Genomic DNA, 17,168 nt, shown 5'->3' on the forward strand with positions numbered 1-17,168 from the left:
AGTCTCGCAACGCACTTAACGAAACCACAGTGTTGTTGAGAATCTTGTTGTTGTTGTCGTTGCTGCCTTATTCTCGCTCTCCGCCGTTTTAATTCTCCCTAAGAAATCACCATGCGGCTCCGGCGTGACCTCGGTTCCCACCATCTCAGTCAGATACTGTCACAGTGGCCCCGTTCTCACTGAGCTTTGCTGGATCATTAATTAGACTCTCATTGCTTTATTTTGCCTCTTGATCACTATGGCACAGAGTTACAAGTTTAAACATTTAATGATAATATTCTTTGGACACTCATTACATTTGGGATGCCTTATAGCTCACCTGGTTCAGTGGGCGTGCACAGACTCTTGAGTGCGACAGGTTTGGTTCTGACCCTATGTCTTCCCCGCTCTACATTATACATTTGCCAAGGAGGTTATCAGATCACCACAAAAACATGGCAACATGTGGGCATGGATCTTAGAGGGGACTGATATTTATGAGCGTGTGAAATTTAGTGAAGATCCAAGAGAAAATCCAGATAGTGAATTTAAATGTGGTTTCATGAGAGGACTATTCAGAGGTATGCGCTCTACTGAGTGCAATTGTAGTTGGTAGTGGTCTTTTCATGGCATTTGGAAATTAACACAATTGTATCATTAGACTTGTCATTAGTTATAAAGATTTGATATTATACTTCCTTAAAGTTGGGAAACTCATAAGAAAGAGAAATGGAAAAAGACAGTGGACCCTACATTTGCAAAAACAACTTAATGACTTTCATTATCCTCCTATGCTGCTAAAATACTCAAGTCTTCCAAACCCCACAACTAAAGTTTGTGAGTCTGAGGTCCATGCTGAAATTTCACCAAACTTTGGAAAGTGTCTTTCAGTGCAACAGAAGATATGGAACATATTTAAACAAGATGATAAGAGCTTTTTCATGAGCACAAAACTGAACTTGTGTAGAAAGTAGTGTTAGTTGAGCGTTAGCGAAAGGTTTTCCAGCATTTATAAAATCTAAGGTTAGAATGTGCTTGATAATACATGAAATTTAACTGTGTGGAAAAAGATGCAAGGGTTATGTTTCATGTAGCTTCACATGCCTGAGAGTCTAGTCTAATGATCCTGCATTTCAAGTGCTGCTGTGGTTGTGTGGTGCGACCATAAAGGAAAGGAAGTGAGGGGAGTTTCACAATGATGTTTTTCATTACCAGTTTCTATATGAACAGAAAAAAAGGATCTTCTTGCCTCAGAAAACTGCAGCTGAGGAGAGAACAAAAGAGATCAAATGAAGAGAGCACACCCAATTACTGTGTGAGCAGCTCAAACTGTGTCACCTTTGTTGTCACACAATCAATATGTAACCAAGAGAAAGACAGAGTTCTTTAGGTCTCAGACAATGTAGAGACAAGCCGAGAGAGAAGTGTATACTTTTTCACATGAGGTCTCCTATAGATTTGATGTCTTTAAAGGTCATTTCACAATCAGATTAAAGGAGGATATGAGCCTTGGTGAAGTGAAACCTCCTTAAATCTAACATGGCTGAACAAACTTTCAGTTTCAATGTGTGAAATCTGGAGGATATTTTGTGACTTTCTATTCTGGCTGAGCAACACATGTACAAAGTATGTCATGTGTAATGTTAAAGTATAATAAATAAGCTTTTTCAGTTTGGAAGAGGCTCAAATGTGGGATTGACCGAATTAAGAAAAGCATGTTGAAGGGTCAAGTGACCCTTCAACGTTTCCACTGACATAAAACGGGAAACTGACATTTAAACTACTTTCAGACTGAGCTCAGGTCATCCTCTTGTGAAAGCGCAAATGTCAAAGTCGGTTCCTCCTGACACTTTCTGGAATTATTTCTGCCAGTTCTGATCGATCAATGGTGTCTTTGTGTAAAAAAAGATAAATGAAGTTTCTATTCAAAAACACAATGAGATCATGACCTCTCTGTCTTCAGTGAAACGTATGGCCCCGGTTGACATGACTTTTTCTGCAGGCAAAACAAACTGTGGAGTGAGAGAAAAGTCAAATCGGACATTTCTCTACCACTAAAACAAACACCAAATCTTTCTTATCTTAAGATAGATTGCATCTCTCAGACCACCACAATTCAAAGAGAGGAAACTCTGCTGTTGTGTAATGTTATGCCTCTGGGGACAAAATGGCATTTTGCAACGTATATGAAAACATACTTTGTTAGATAAGAAAGCAGACTAATGGGTGTGTTTACAGTGAAAGTTAATTTACTCATTTTAAAATCTGAGAGCTAAATAGGTACTACCAATGATTAATTTCCTGGTGCAACATATAGTTATTTTCTTCCCATTATTTGCCATACACAACGCAAGGATTGACCAAGTTCATTGTCTCTCAAAAAACAGAAAACACTAGATTAAACACACGTGCATGTGTGTGAGAGGCTTCGCAGTTTCTGCAAACTTTCTCCACCCGGCCTCTTTGTATCTATTTGTAAGTCCGTAGAATTTGAATCACAAATCAAAATCTATAGAAACGTAGGATGGTGCTCAAATGGTGCATACCACCACCTAGGCTAACATCCTATCTTGCAACATTAAAAAATATTTACCCAAAATTGTATAAGTTATTCCTTCTGACAGTAAACCTGCTGAGAGACAAACAATTGGCAATTAAAACAATAGAGCAGCACTCAGTTGAGCTCATACCTCCTCCAAGAACCCAACAGTCCCCTTACCTTCAATCAAGCCTCACCAATTTGTACATACTGATAGCTACTAGTTCCCTCGATAGACCATGAATCCCTGGGGGATTTATTAAAATGTGAAAAAATGCCAACTCACAGATGCCAAACAGAGTTCCAACAGGTCACCTTCATTAGAAGGTTGTGGGGGTGAGAGCTGGCAATGACTGAGAGGCAACAAGCAAGTGGCGCTCAATAAAAATGTAGGCAGGGACACAAGTAAAAAAGAAATCCAAAAACATGCAAACCAAAATTGGAAAAAAAAGCTGGACTGCTGCAGCTGGGACAACACAATAGACAATGTGGTGCAAGCGGACCAGTACATACCATACTAGGGAGCTAATGAAGGAATGGGGTACAGCATGGGGGAGTCAGGTCACTAGAAAGGCGGGAAGGGATGGGATTATTGTTGAACAGGTGGTCGTAACAGGGTCTGAAATGTTAAGTGATGACAAAGCAGCAACAGAATAAACGACAAAGTGAATGAACTGTGGCAAAAACTGGTTCAATCTGTTCTGCCTTTCGCTTTAATCCTAAATAGCATGCTTTCTGTATGCTAATGTTTTAGCATGCACACTGGATATTCAGTGCCAGTATTCTTGTTACATAAACTGATCAACATGTCCAGACTCAGAGAATCAGCGTATCACTGCAGCAATGACAAATTGCATCAACCGGTGCGGTGGCAATGCTGAAGTAACTGCAGGATTAGACTCCATGGAACTTCTCTTCACGGTTTATCCAAGAGCAACATCCTGCGCTCCATCAGCAACAACAGCATCAATTTGTTTGCTTTTCACTTATCATGTGGAAAAAAGTGACTCATTTAATGACACGCACAGAAAAAAGAAAAAAGAAAATCAAAGCTGCTCTGCATCCTCACGAAGTGGCCCCAACATAAACAGTGATCTGTTGAGCAGCAGAGTAAACTTCCTCTGCTTGCACTGGTGCACACACTTCCTGAGGGGATTGAGCGATGCATCAGTCTCAACCCCGTTCTCCACAAAAGGCTGGAAGTGTTTCACCCAACGGGCAAACGGTTCAACCGAGCAAATTCAAGCCACATGCTGATCACGCTTGTCTCCCGGTTCTCATGATACTGTAGGTGACGGCCTGTTTTATGTTGCAAGGTTCCCGAAAGTGTGTTCACCATTTCCAGCTTCATTCTTTGAATAATAAAACGATTGTGTTGCCGACAAGACAGTGAGGTTTGTCAGTTGGTCAGTCCACCACTGTGGTCCACTCAACAACTACCAGATGGACCGCCATGAAATTTGATGCAGATATTCAAGATCCATAGACGATTCATTTTTCTGACTTTGTTGATTCTCTGACTTTACCTCTAACAACCAACTGGTCAATATCTTCACCTACTCTGTGAAATATCTCAACATTTATTTAAAGGATTTGAGCAAAATGTTGGATAAACACTTTCACAGTTTATCCAAGTTGAGGTATCCTAGCGTTGATGAACCCCTGAATTTCTGCTGCAGGTATGCTAAGTAGAAAATGATAGCATGCTCTGCATGAAACTAAGATTGTTATGATGGTTAACATTAATGTCCCTGCCGACGGAAGAGTGGGTGAAGTGTTTGAGTCCATGAAACACTTTTGGAGTTTCAGGGATAAACACTGTTATAGTCAAATCCAAAATGCAAATAATGCAAATACAGGTCCTGTCTGACAACAAACATCAAAATGCTGGTGAACCTTCATGTGTGGAGTTTACAACCTGCGTACTTCACGCTAATGTTTAATGGACAGCTAGTTATGCAACATTAGCACAAAAGTTGGCTATGTTGTTTGTCCCGAGCATTAGTTGTTGGGTTTTTTCGCCCGCACCGAGCGACTGGGTAATGACTAGCTCTACAGCAACACATACATTTGAATGCCCAGACATTGTGAGTATGTTAGCTCTACACACCACTGAGCCAAAGTCGCAACACAGTTATTCAAGCATCACACTGGGAAATTTTCATTCTTAACCTGAAATCAAGCAAACAGTAAAACATGGCTCAGTTTCCCACAATGTCTTGTATTCAGATTGTATTCCTCTCTTGTAGATCTCAAGATATTTTCTGAGAAACATGTCTGTTACTTTATTGTTGTGGAGAAAGCGGATTAAGTGTTTCCACTGTAATTCAGTGTGGTCAACAGCTTATTTTTGATTTCCTGCTCCATGACTGCAGATTAATATCTCCGGTGGCAGCAGCCCAATTGCAACAAACCCTTGAGTATGAGTGTCCCTAACCTCAGCACCCTGAGAAACGCTACAGCCAGAGCCGTAGCACCGCGTAATTGGAGGCAATTGGGGAACAGCAGATACAGTGTGTGTGAGTTCTAGTGGCCTGGGGAGTGTCCCACCCAGGGAGACTGGAGAGGAAGCTGTGCAGATGGAGGTCAGAGTTGGGTGTCTCACATCCTACTCAGTATTTGTCCTGTTATTCCAATCTCCGCCAACACCCAGAGAGGATCCTGATTAGGGCCAATGTTCAGGGAATCAGCATGAAAAAAAACCCTTTTGAAACCTCTGCTTCACAAGAGATTTTTACAGTAACACAACCGAATCATGAACATGAGAGCACGAATTGATTCTTAGTAAGCCGCAGGATTTCAAGAGGAGTTTTAAAATGCGGCCTTTGGGGTGAACTTGCCATGAAATCCTTTTAAAAGGCTCATAAAGCTTTAAAGTATCAGAACATTTTTTGTTTTCTGAACTGTAATATGACATCTACAAAGGATGCCAGATGCTACATTGCAGCTTGAATTGGCAAGTTTAATGTTCTCGAAGACTTTGAGGACCCTCCAACTGATGTTCATTATTCCCATATATGATGTCCCTCTGCGATTTATTTGCAGGGCTTTTATTATGTTATTTCCAGACTGCTGCTGGATTTGGCTTGCAGAAGCTAAAGCTGGCTGATGTAATGTTTTTCATGGCCTGACCAGGGTAATACCATTCTCAGATGTTTAATATATCTTTGCAGATATCTTTAACAGTTCAACTTTCTTGGGACTCGACAAGATAATTAGGGAACTTTATGGTAACACTGATCAGGTCTTGACAGTTGACAAACTCTATTTCTAATTACCTTAATGTGTTTTGGTATTATTCCGGGAAGAAATGTCCAGGATGGTCATGAAACACAAACTAAACAGTCAAAGCCACAATGACTTTTCCTGGAGATGTGACTACGCTCACGTCGAGGTCATGTTGAGCAGGTCAGGCAAACTTTGGCAACGAAGACAACGCAGCGGTGGCGATGACCTGGGAAATCAGGAGCTTTTCCGTCAATACTACAGAGACAAAGAGATGTCAGAGGACAATGACCCTTTCCTGCAAATCAGAGTCAGACTCTCGGAGAGGAAAGGACTCCACCCTCCACCTCTGCTCAGACAGTGATGCGCTTTCCATGTTTGTGTTGGCCTGTGACAGCATGAAGGTACTTGTATCCTTTCTGGCAGAAGACAGGATGGAAAAGACAAACTGGAAAGCTACATCGGTCAAGTTTGTTTATCATCCTTTGAATTTTGAGTACATTTCCTTTTCATAAATAATGTTAAACTTGTTTAGAAATGGTGCACAAATGGAGCACTGTCATTCTCCTTCATATTGTTTCGTGAACAACAGGTAAACTCTTCTTACACGAGCGATCAAGTCCCAAATTTACCTTTAGATTATCATTTACATTGCTGTAGTGACGGCAGTGTTTGTCAGGTGATAATCCACCACTCTGACCCAGACCACAATACCTCAACGGCTACTGAATGGATTGATATTACATTCACATTTATGATTCACTGAAGGAAGAATTGTACCAACTTCGGTGACTTGGTACCTGCAGATCTAATGGAATTCAGTCTCAGCCTTAAAATAAAGTTGTAGGGACAGAAACAACTTTTGTTTTTGTAGATAAAACAAAAGCATGGGGGCAATTTTGTCTTCCAGGAACTAAAATCAATCTTATCACTCACACCACATGCATGTGAGATATGCCACCTTATATAATTCCAGATCCTAAACAGGAGAAAACAATGTGTATACTATGAGTAATTACATGTATTCAATTATATACATTCTCAGTAATAAATCTGATAAAATTAAGCAAATCTACAAAATTAGGTTCCACAAAAAGCCCATAATATACTAGAAAATGTTTGCATGTTATCATACCTGCATCTCATTCATCTCAGCATGTCAGCATAATGATTATAACATTTAATCTTACCTCTTCAAAGTCCAAACGTGTTAGTAACCTGTTCAGAACGTCTTTAATAGTGTAACACTCTGCAAAGTGTCAGAAATCATTGCATATGAGACAAAAGAGATTTTAAGTGGGAAGTATTTTCATGGCACCCAAAAAAAAAAAAAAAGGTTTTATACAAATTCATCCTGTGTAATGAAAAAATGCTTGTGGCCTTTTGAATCCTTTGATGGATAGTCTACTCTGGTATGATGTGAAACTCTTTTTGTTCTCTTGAGCTGCTCCTTCAGTTTTTTCAACAATAGCTCTATAGAGAGGCGATCGGGAGCTTTGAAGGGTTCCTTTCAAACATTATGGCTAAAGATGCATATCTAAGTATTTTTTGACCTGTGCTGCCTTCATGCTGGCTGAAGTTCAAGATTTGTCCGGGGGCCCTGACCCCTGCTTTCTTTCTTTCCCTGTGATCGTCTTGACCATTGGGCTGTGACCCCGGGTAATGTTATACAAATGTCATGCGTCACAGGACTGACGGCTCACGTATAAGAGGCGAGCGCTTGGCTTGTGAGCATTGTCAGATGGCCCTATTGTGGACGCACAGAGACCCCAGGCAAAAGGAACAATGGTGCTTTACGGACAAGGTCAGGCAGAAAAAAACACCAAGAGTATGAGGCAATGTATCTGCTCGCAAATTTAGCCAAAAGTTCTTCTGCAGGATGTTTCCCAATCTCTGTTGTTTCCCTAAAGCTATTTATGGAGTACAGCTTCTGAGGAACAAAGTTCAGGGCTCATTTGTGATTATTAATTATAACATTAAGAGTTTGAAGATTTATCACAAAGTCTCATAGTGTGAGCTTTGATATTCAGCGTCAGATCCTATGTTATTGCAATGAAGGATGTGACCAACTCACCACAGATTCTTCCTGTTGTGGTGTCAATGTTTATTGCCTATTTACTACAGAGGCGACTGAGATAACCTGATGAAACCAGGGTTTGATCTAAGTCACATTCCTCTGCAGCCGTCACCTCAAAGGAAATGAGTCACAGTCCAGCTACAGTAAAAACAGTCAGGACAACAAGCTGTGCTTTTTATCTCCGTTTTATTTCTGCTGCACCCTGTGGCTTCAAGGCTGCGCAGCCAAAACCATCCCTATAACAATAAAGAGTCTCATTATAGTCACTGTGTATTGGTCAAGATTTAGTATTGTGTTTGTCTGCAGAAATGTAAACCAGAAAAACATTTCGAGGAAGGAAGGAATTATGAAAATAATTTAATACTGTTCTTTAAAATAGACAAGAAACAGTCAGTTGTGGAATGTAACTAAATTCAACATTACGCCAGTACTTGAGAGACTTTTACTCCATTTACATGAATAAAGTTTCTACTTACTTTGCAGATTGAGATTTTACATGAAAAACCCATAACAAGTTTATAAAATATAAAGCTTGCAACCACAGTATGAACCGTGAAATAAAGTCCTGTTCACCCAGCTACAAACTTTGAATGCTAGTTATATATAAATACATCAGCAAAATAATACAGTTGTTCAGGTGAGTAAACAATAAATTTACACTCACAGGAGCCATTTTCCTGCATTACGAGTACTTTTACTTAAATCTATATTTCTAATACATGACTTATATTTGTAATGGAGTAATTATTTAAGTACCTCAGTAACTCATCCATCACAAGGCACTTTGTGTATTTTATATCTGTGGGCACAGAGCTGGCTCAGAGCACCTCCACCTGTACCAGAGGGTCAATCAGCTCAGCTGAGGGCTGTTAGCTGATTGAGCCTCTGGTACAAAAGGCAGCGGCAGAGCTGCTGCAGACAGACAGACGAGGACATGAGACGCACATGAGACGCACATGAGCGAAGCGCATAGAGAAGACACACATGAAAGACAGGGACAGAACCGAGCTGCAAAGCTGAGGTGCCAGCTGAAATAGCTAGCAAGTTGAAGTTGAGAGTTTTGTGAGTTTGTTTGTGTTAAGAAAATGCTGACAAGCAGCAGTTTAGTGTCTGGCTGTGTGGGAGACAACCAGACATTGCCACGATATCCATAAAGAATGTGATAGTAGAGTGAAGTTGAAAATAACATCTGCAAAGATGATAAACTTTTAGCAACTGATCAATTTAATTTCTTTGCTTCTCAGAGGTGGAAAAAATATCAGATCCTTGACTTACATAAAAGTTCCTATGCAGCAACATAAACATCTACTTTTTCAAGTAAAAGCTTGTAATCCTGCATGTGTGTTAGTGCGGAGGTGAATGAGCAAAAGTATTTGTTTGGGCTCTTGATTCATACATTATAATATTTTACATAAAAACACATTTGTATTCTAGTCCAGTGATTCCTATGGTATGAACTCAAATATAACATACTAAATTAAATCTGATGTCTGACTCAGAACCAGATTTGGTTGTTGCCATGAGAAGCTGAATAGAGCCAGGTTTTGTCAGAGATCCCGGAGCCTGAAACACTATTTCTTTTTCTCAGAACAGACGGCTTAGTGATGCAGCAAGCTGCCATGGAAACCAGAGTTGTCTGTTGTGTTGGTCGTGTCAGAGATCCGCCCTTTTGCTCTGACCCCTTTCCTCTGTGGCGGCACACTTTCCCCCGGGGATTTCACACACAACATCTGCCCTGTCTCTCCGGACCACCACCCTCCTCCTGACCCACCCACTCAAAAAGCCAGGGAGCTTCTGGATGGGCTCTGCTCAACAAAAGGCCATCCACACACACCTGCTGAGAGGGTTAGAGGTCATCATCCAAACAGAGGCACACTATCATGACCTCCAGCCTGCATTGGACTCCCATACAACACATTCTTCCACTTTCTATGAAGAACAAGGAGGAGAGGAGAACAATTCCTTTAATCCTGCTTTGAGCTATCAATGAAAAAAAAATCAGTATTAATTGAAATGTCTACTGAGAACAGAAAGGATCTGAATATTTCAAACTTTAAATCAGCCTCCCAAAACTCTTTCCCAGTATTTTCCCTGGTGAACGCATAGCTACTGCATCATGTGACCGCTGGATGTGGAGACAGAAGAAGACGAAGGAGTTCCCTGTTGTGTCTGTTCGGGCTCACTGTGCTGCCTGCTGCCTTGCCGAGCCCTAAAGGAATCACCCGGCCCTCATCAATCTGCTTCCACATTCCACAATAGCTGACAAAGGGACTCCACTCTCTCAGCGGCAGATGGCCTCGCCTCGGGCTGTCCACGCCAAGCGCCCATTGTTTAGTCTCTGGGGTTTGATGCAGGGACCTTTGCTCCTCCTCCTTCAGTGTCACTGGAGGATACTGGGGTGCAGAAGTTGAATTCAGCCTCTGAATTTGGTGATACAAAATATCTAATATTTAATGGTTGCTTTAAAATGAGCTGCACTGCATGGACTTGAATCTTTAAAAAACATGGAACACAATGTAAAATAGAGTCTGTAAATTAAATAAAATAAAATATCTGCGCGCTGACAAAAAAGCTGTGATCTCTCTGGATTAGCCTGATTCCCACAAGAATACAGGAGGTAAGCTGAGCCCCAGCAGGAAAACAGCAACAGAGTTTCACAGTTTGGTTTGATACAGCGAGCCACAGTTTCTTTTTTTGTCAACAAACAAAAAGTTAAAATACAGGAATTTTGAAGAAACAAATAAAAGTATATTTTGAGGATTTTTTCTGTTTTCGTCATTAAAAATATTAATGTGATATAATGTAGGGAAAAATATGTCATGATTGCAACTTCAACAAGCTGATTCCATTGGTGGATAGTAACTATTTACATCCAATTAAGTAGAGTTCTTAAGTTCAGATTTGACGTATTAGTACTTTACTTTCATATTTTAATTGTGTGCTATTTTATACTTGTATCTCACTACATGTCAGCAGAAAATATTGTACATTTTAGTCCAATTAAATGTATTTACAGTAACTTCTTAAATTACTGTGAAATACCTCAACTAAATTACTAAATTACTAGAATAAAAGCTTAACTGAATGCTGTGAACTCTTGAGGTGATTGGAAAGTCTCTGCATGAACTATAGGAAGAGTGTTTATATGCTTAAGTGTTTTATAGTAGATCAATGTTTTAGGTATTGATCCTGATGGCCACTCTAGTAGCAATACTCAAAACAAGACTATCATTTATTTATTGTATCGTGTCCACCCCTCATTTGAGGTCACAACCATCCAAACCTTTGGGAAACAGAGGTCAGTTGTACTTTTACACCCAGATGAAGTTACACACGTGTCTTTGTGAGATTTGAAGGTGCAGTTTGGTTAAAGGTCTTGTAACAATTTTATGGCCTTTCTTTGGAGCGCTCTTCCTTTCCTTAGAAGAGGAAGGAACTCTCCTTTATGATGTGGGATTCCTTGAACGTGCCCGGTGAAAGCTGGCTGCAGCTTTGACTGACTCCATTCAGCAATTAACATTAAGCTGCCTGTCCATTAGAGAGCATGCAGCCCCGGCTCTCTGGGCTTTTTGTGAGGGCGCTGGCTATGTTTAACACATCTGTTGTCTCCCATGTCTGAGCAACCCACAGACAGGTCTGCTCACAGTGATCCTTTTATTTGGCCCTGAAAGGACCTATAGGGGCTCCTGATAGATGGCCTGCGTTCCAAAGAAAGAGGAAAGCCTTATAATGGGAAGAATGGGGAGCCAACACTCCAGCACACCCCCTACCCCAAGCCCCTAAACATCCTTTTAAAGGGATCCTCTTAAACAGGCTGATGCTGAGCCTAATCAGGTTGAAACGAGCCATGAACCATGTCCAAGCAAATTTGAATTCCCGCTCTTTCCTTTTACATGGAAAAAGAAAATGGATGTCCGTTTTCATTCACTTTACGATGTGAGTATTACTAGCAGGATCAAACTTGAAAGTAAAAAGAAGGATAACTAAAATGGCACCCAGTTGAGCGTATACCTCCACCAGGGGCCCTATCTTGAAATATATTGACATAAAGAAAGTGACAAATAAAATATTCCAGAGCCATTCTTTTTTCTTGGCCCATGTCTCATCCTTCCAGCATGTTTTGTGGAAATCTGTTCAGTAGTTGTGTAATCCTGCTGAGCAACCAACCCACCAACCAACAAGCAAACCAAATGTTCACACTCAAAGATTCCCTAAATGTTTTTTGTATCAAGATTCATTAATTACATTTGGAAAAACTTGAAAAACTTGGAAAAAAGACAAAGTAAAAAACAACACCCTCTCTTGCAAAGCAACAAACAATGGACAGGGGTGAAAACATAACCTCCTTGGTGGACCAGTCTGGACTTCTGTTTCCAATAGCTCATGTTTGAAGCAGAGATTTTTGGCCACATGTTTAAAACAGCGAGGCCTGGACAGTGTAACAGAGGATTATGTTACATCCATGGGAGTGGAGTGTGAGGGGGGTCACTCAGAGGATGTTTACCGCAGTGTTTCGGCATCAGTGATCAGGACAGCACATGGATGGAAAGACAATAGACAAAACAATGTCCTATTTAGAGATGGGTCAGTGCTATTAATAAACCAGAGCAAGGGTCAGAGGAGGTGGGATGGAGAATGAAGACAATGTCTCATGTTGTCTGCTCAGGATGTGTCTAATTTATTCCTGTACACTCGTCACTATTCTCAGGTAAATTGGTGACATGTTGCCTTCACGGCTGGTCTGTGTGTCAGGCTCTCGCTTGCTGATGACTAATGCTGTTATCAGAGTAAAGGACCTGCAGGTCTGCTCCATTTGTCACACTAAGCTGTTATTTTGACATGTCTAAGAGGCCCAGTTACATCAGTTAAAAACAGAGATAAAACTCAGCCTGTCAAAGCAGACCTAGGGAAATTCTCTGCAGCTCAGGCAGCTGATGGTTCCTTAACGTCTACCATATCAGCTGTGGTGGAGTCTGTTGTTTTTGATTCTGCTGTAAAACATGCAGTGTGTCGATCTCAGGGATGATGCTGACGCGCTGCAGGGCTCGATAATCCCCCGGTGGTGTGCACTCCTCAATGTGTCCTGTGTGTTATTCCAGGAATTCCCTCTCCATTGTCCATCAGCTTGTGAGATCCCTTTTACATCAAAATAGACACTTGTGGCCAGATACAATGGGCAGCATTGTTTCTCTGTGAAAGGAGAGCATGTGCTTTGCTAATGCCGCACTTGCAGCGGACAACCACCACACTCAGCCTTTGATTAAGGAGCAGAGTTATGCGTGGATGACTTCCTCCAAGGTGCCTGGAGGTTGTGGGAAAGGGCCAGTGAGTGGGCGTGGCCTCACTGAGGCAGGCCTCAGTGGAAGGACTGAGTCCAGCTGAGCAGGGAGGGGGATGATGGGGATGGAGGGGGTCCTTACTGTAGATCACATGACCACAACTATTCGAAACAGCATTTGACTGACTCCAACCTCGTGTGAATGTGTGTGTGTGTGTGTGTTTTCAAAGACCTACCAAGCCCAACCCCAAAAGACACATCAATGCACAAACATGCACATTTACAGAAATCACACAATTGGATCTGTATGTGTTGAATATATTGTTGAGTTATTTAACTGAATATGATCACCACTAATCCGTCATAGTTTAGATGTCTGATGATTGCATTGTTTATCATTAGATTTCTTGTTTGTACATTGTTTTTAGTACAAATTTATTTTAACCTGTACGAATTCCACTCGTATGTCTTCAGTAAAGTGGATTCATCTCATAACACAGTTGTTTTGAGGTATTCTGTCTGTATTCTTTCTGAATGTGCTCATGTTTGTTCATTATGAGGTTGACTCTGTAAATGTTGGTGACTCATAAAGGGGGCATCCGGATTTGAACCGGAGACCTCTTGATCTGCAGTCAAATGCTCTACCACTGAGCTATACCCCCTCTTGTTAACTACTGAGAAGCCTCACTACTCTGACAATACATTGTGATGCTTAACTTTCTCTCTCTAACTCAAGTCAGTTTTGGGCATGATCAGTTAAACATGTTCGGCTCAAGAATGAGAAAGCTATGAGACAGAAACATTTTCATTTGTCCTAATCAAATAAACGTGATGGTTAAATTAAGCAAATTTCGATATTTTTTTGTTTCAAAGTTTTGAAACCATGAAAGTTCATTAAGATTTCTAAGGGGTAATTTTCTTTATATAAGGACTCTACTCTACTTTTCCACACTGCAACATAAGACTAGTGAGTCCTCATTAACAATAAAGAAATAAAAATGTTTAAAAGAACAAGGATAACATCTGAATCACAGGTCGAGACAGATCTCTGTCTACTCAATAGATGACATATTCCAGACTGATTCTGCATCATCACTACTAAGAGCCACGCTTTGTCTGGGGGCCAGAAACAGACGACACAATGGTCCTGGAACAGAGACAGGGGGCTCATCCATGGTCACTGTTGGTGTTCGGCCTGATCTCAGCACATCTGTCTGCAGTGTGAGGGCCACAGACGGCCTCCAATTAAACATAGTGATTAGCATGGCGCCCGTATGCAAGCCTATGAGGATGAGGGGTCGGCTGCCTTCTGAAGGAGATTAAGAGAAGAGTGCAGGCAGGGAGGAGCACCTGCCATCCGTCTGTTCAAAGACTGGCAGAGCATGAGATCTAAAACTAACTGTCTTTCAAGTGCAGTCTTCCAGAAGTGGAATTGATATTTAATCACTTTCATGCTCGTGAGTTACATCAAACAGGGAAAGTGAATCACCAGTTAGATGTGTCTGAGAATAAATGCAGTCTGGCATGTGTGCAACCCAAAACTCTTCATGTGATTTTTCCTGATATCTGCAACCTGATCTCCTCCATCTTAATCATGCCATGCAGTGTTTGGATCCCAACCTAACCTGCTCCTGTCATGCATGTCTCCCATGGGAAATCATAAGGCTTGTAAGCAGTGCTAATGCTACAGTTTCCCACGCATACAACAAGAGCTAAAAGGGGCTAATGCTCGCAGAGGGCAGCTACAGAATCATGTTTCTGGCACCGATGTACAGAAATACTTTGAAAGAAATATACCCAGGATTCACTCAGCTTCAAAGTCGTGGTGTGAACAGGGCAGGAGTACATGATTTTACAGTTTACGCAATGAAATGTAGTCAGAGAAATATGCCAACAAGCGAAATCCCTATTCTTTTCATGAGCTCCTGACAGTAGAATAAGGACTCTGCTAATCCATTTAATATGAGAGGATCAGCCTGGTTGGACCCACCACAGGGGATAAACCGCTGCTCTGTGGGATGGAAGCTGCTCTTGTTCCCTGGCTGGAGCTGGGCCAGGGCCGGTGCCAGAAATGAATCTCAGTAACACACAGAACAGATTCCCTTAGTTGACCAGGTTGGAAAGAAGGTGTGTGACTGTATGTGTGTTTGTGGAGTCTGAAACGATACAGGATTTCCTGACAGGTGGTATGTTGAATATAAGCCATGTGGTAACCCCTTGGCCTTATCCGTTAATTTGTCCTGTATGAGTCCTCCTGCTGTCATTGAACATCATTTAACGTTTCACTGATTTTAATTGCAATTAACAGATCATGCAATTAACGGATCATGAAAATAAATAGTAGCTTATCAGATGTGGGAAAATCACCGAAAAAAGCCCAACTCCTGGATTTACATCAACAGCTGTGCGTCAGGGGCTGCATCCTTCGGAAACTGCATATGAAGCCCGATGGTGTCATGGTGTGACTATGGCGAAGGCTTCTTCAAATCTATCTGAGGATTCACTGTACGTTAGTGAGGAAGCTAGTGCGGGAGGAAGCTCCCGCTTAGGGCGGGAAAAGCTCGTGATGCAAATAGGAAATACTTTAAATTTATACTTAAATTTAGCCTTCTGGGTCTAATGAGTCTACCAAGGATGCAACCTCTGAACTGGGAAAGAGCTAATTTAAGGCAAGATAGGTTTGGGATTTTAAAGTAATATAGATAGTTTAACATTTTGGGAAATAACTTATACATTCTGGCCTCAAGCGTGAGAATGAGTGAATCTCTCAATATGTCAAGTTATTGGGTTTAAGGAAAACAGGCCAATTAACCAATTTTCCTTTACAGAGAAGTTAGGGGAAATCATTTATAGCCTACACATTAAGTACTGTATGTTCAACCAATTACCAGTGTCTTGACAATTAGTCAGGATTGACTATTGTCTCTGACTGTTTTCAGATGGGTGGAAATAATTTAGCTACGACATCTGCCACAGTCACATCTGCTTTACATTGTCATGGCTCCATAATTTGTCTTGTCTCTCGTGTTGCTGTGCATCACCCGACTCCCTGCTGAGCCAACTCTTGGTAAACAATAAACCAAGACTGAACTTTACCGCTCGGCATTACAAAAACATGTACTAAAAGATCCTCACGAGTCGTAAAAACAACAAAGGTTGAAATGCTGTAGACTGTGGAGCTGAGGCAGGGTGATTAATCATCCTGCTTGGTAATGAGCCTCTGGATGCAGAGTAAACATTCATTGAAATCTTAAATAGCAACATATGAGATGTAGTATTGTAGTGTACTGTGGGGACATTTGGAGGAGAATTTGTGATAAAGCTCAGGGGGCAACAAGAATGAAAGTAATTTTCCATCCTTTTGTGTTGGGGGATGTTTGTGGTAGTTTTATTTCTACTAGTTGGGAGATGACATCATGGTTTTACTTAAATCTTACTGCAGGAGCTTGTTACAGTCATTTTGGATGATTCATTTTTATCCTCCTGTTTGCCTTTATCATTGGGGACTTCACCTCTCTTTTGCTCATAAACTTCTTTTCCAGGAAGTCATTTCTGTATTTCTGTTTCTGTTTGATTCCAGTAAAAGTATGGACATATGATGACATCCACCAAGGAGGTTCTACTCTTGTTTGTTGGTTAGTTTGTTTGTGAGCAAACAACACAAAAACTTTTTGACAAAACATGGAGGAAGGGTGTGGTATGGGCTGGGGAAGAACCCATTCAATTTTGGTGCAGATTCAGCTCAGAGGAATCCAGGATCTTTTCATCACTTTCTTTAACGTTGTGTGTTTTTTTTTCACTGTTTTTTTTCAGTGTTATTCTAATTCATTATTAAAAACTACCAATCCTATCAGTAAAATAGTTGGAAAAAATCGAGTTTATATTTATATATTTTGTTTTCTACCTATTCTTGCAGGCTAAACATCTCTCGGCAACAACTACAGTATTTCAGAGTGGACAGAAACACTAATCCTGGGTTTTGTCTGGTGAACTGCACAGAAATCAAATTATTTAGGAAGTGATGCTGAATTGAAATACACTTCATAAATATTTGACAGCTTCATAAGCCA

The 17,168-nt window shown here is 40.9% G+C and overlaps 1 non-coding gene across 1 annotated transcript; it reads right to left on the reverse strand.

The window, feature by feature from the left end:
• Nucleotides 1–13,688: 13,688 nt before the first annotated feature.
• trnac-gca (transfer RNA cysteine (anticodon GCA)) lies at nucleotides 13,689–13,760 on the reverse strand. Its single transcript has one exon. It is a non-coding gene; the product is annotated as a tRNA-Cys (tRNA).
• Between the last annotated feature and the right edge of the window lie 3,408 nt (nucleotides 13,761–17,168).

The sequence above is a fragment of the Paralichthys olivaceus genome, chromosome 5 (assembly GCF_024713975.1).
Source record: "Paralichthys olivaceus isolate ysfri-2021 chromosome 5, ASM2471397v2, whole genome shotgun sequence".
Lineage (NCBI taxonomy): Eukaryota > Metazoa > Chordata > Actinopteri > Pleuronectiformes > Paralichthyidae > Paralichthys > Paralichthys olivaceus.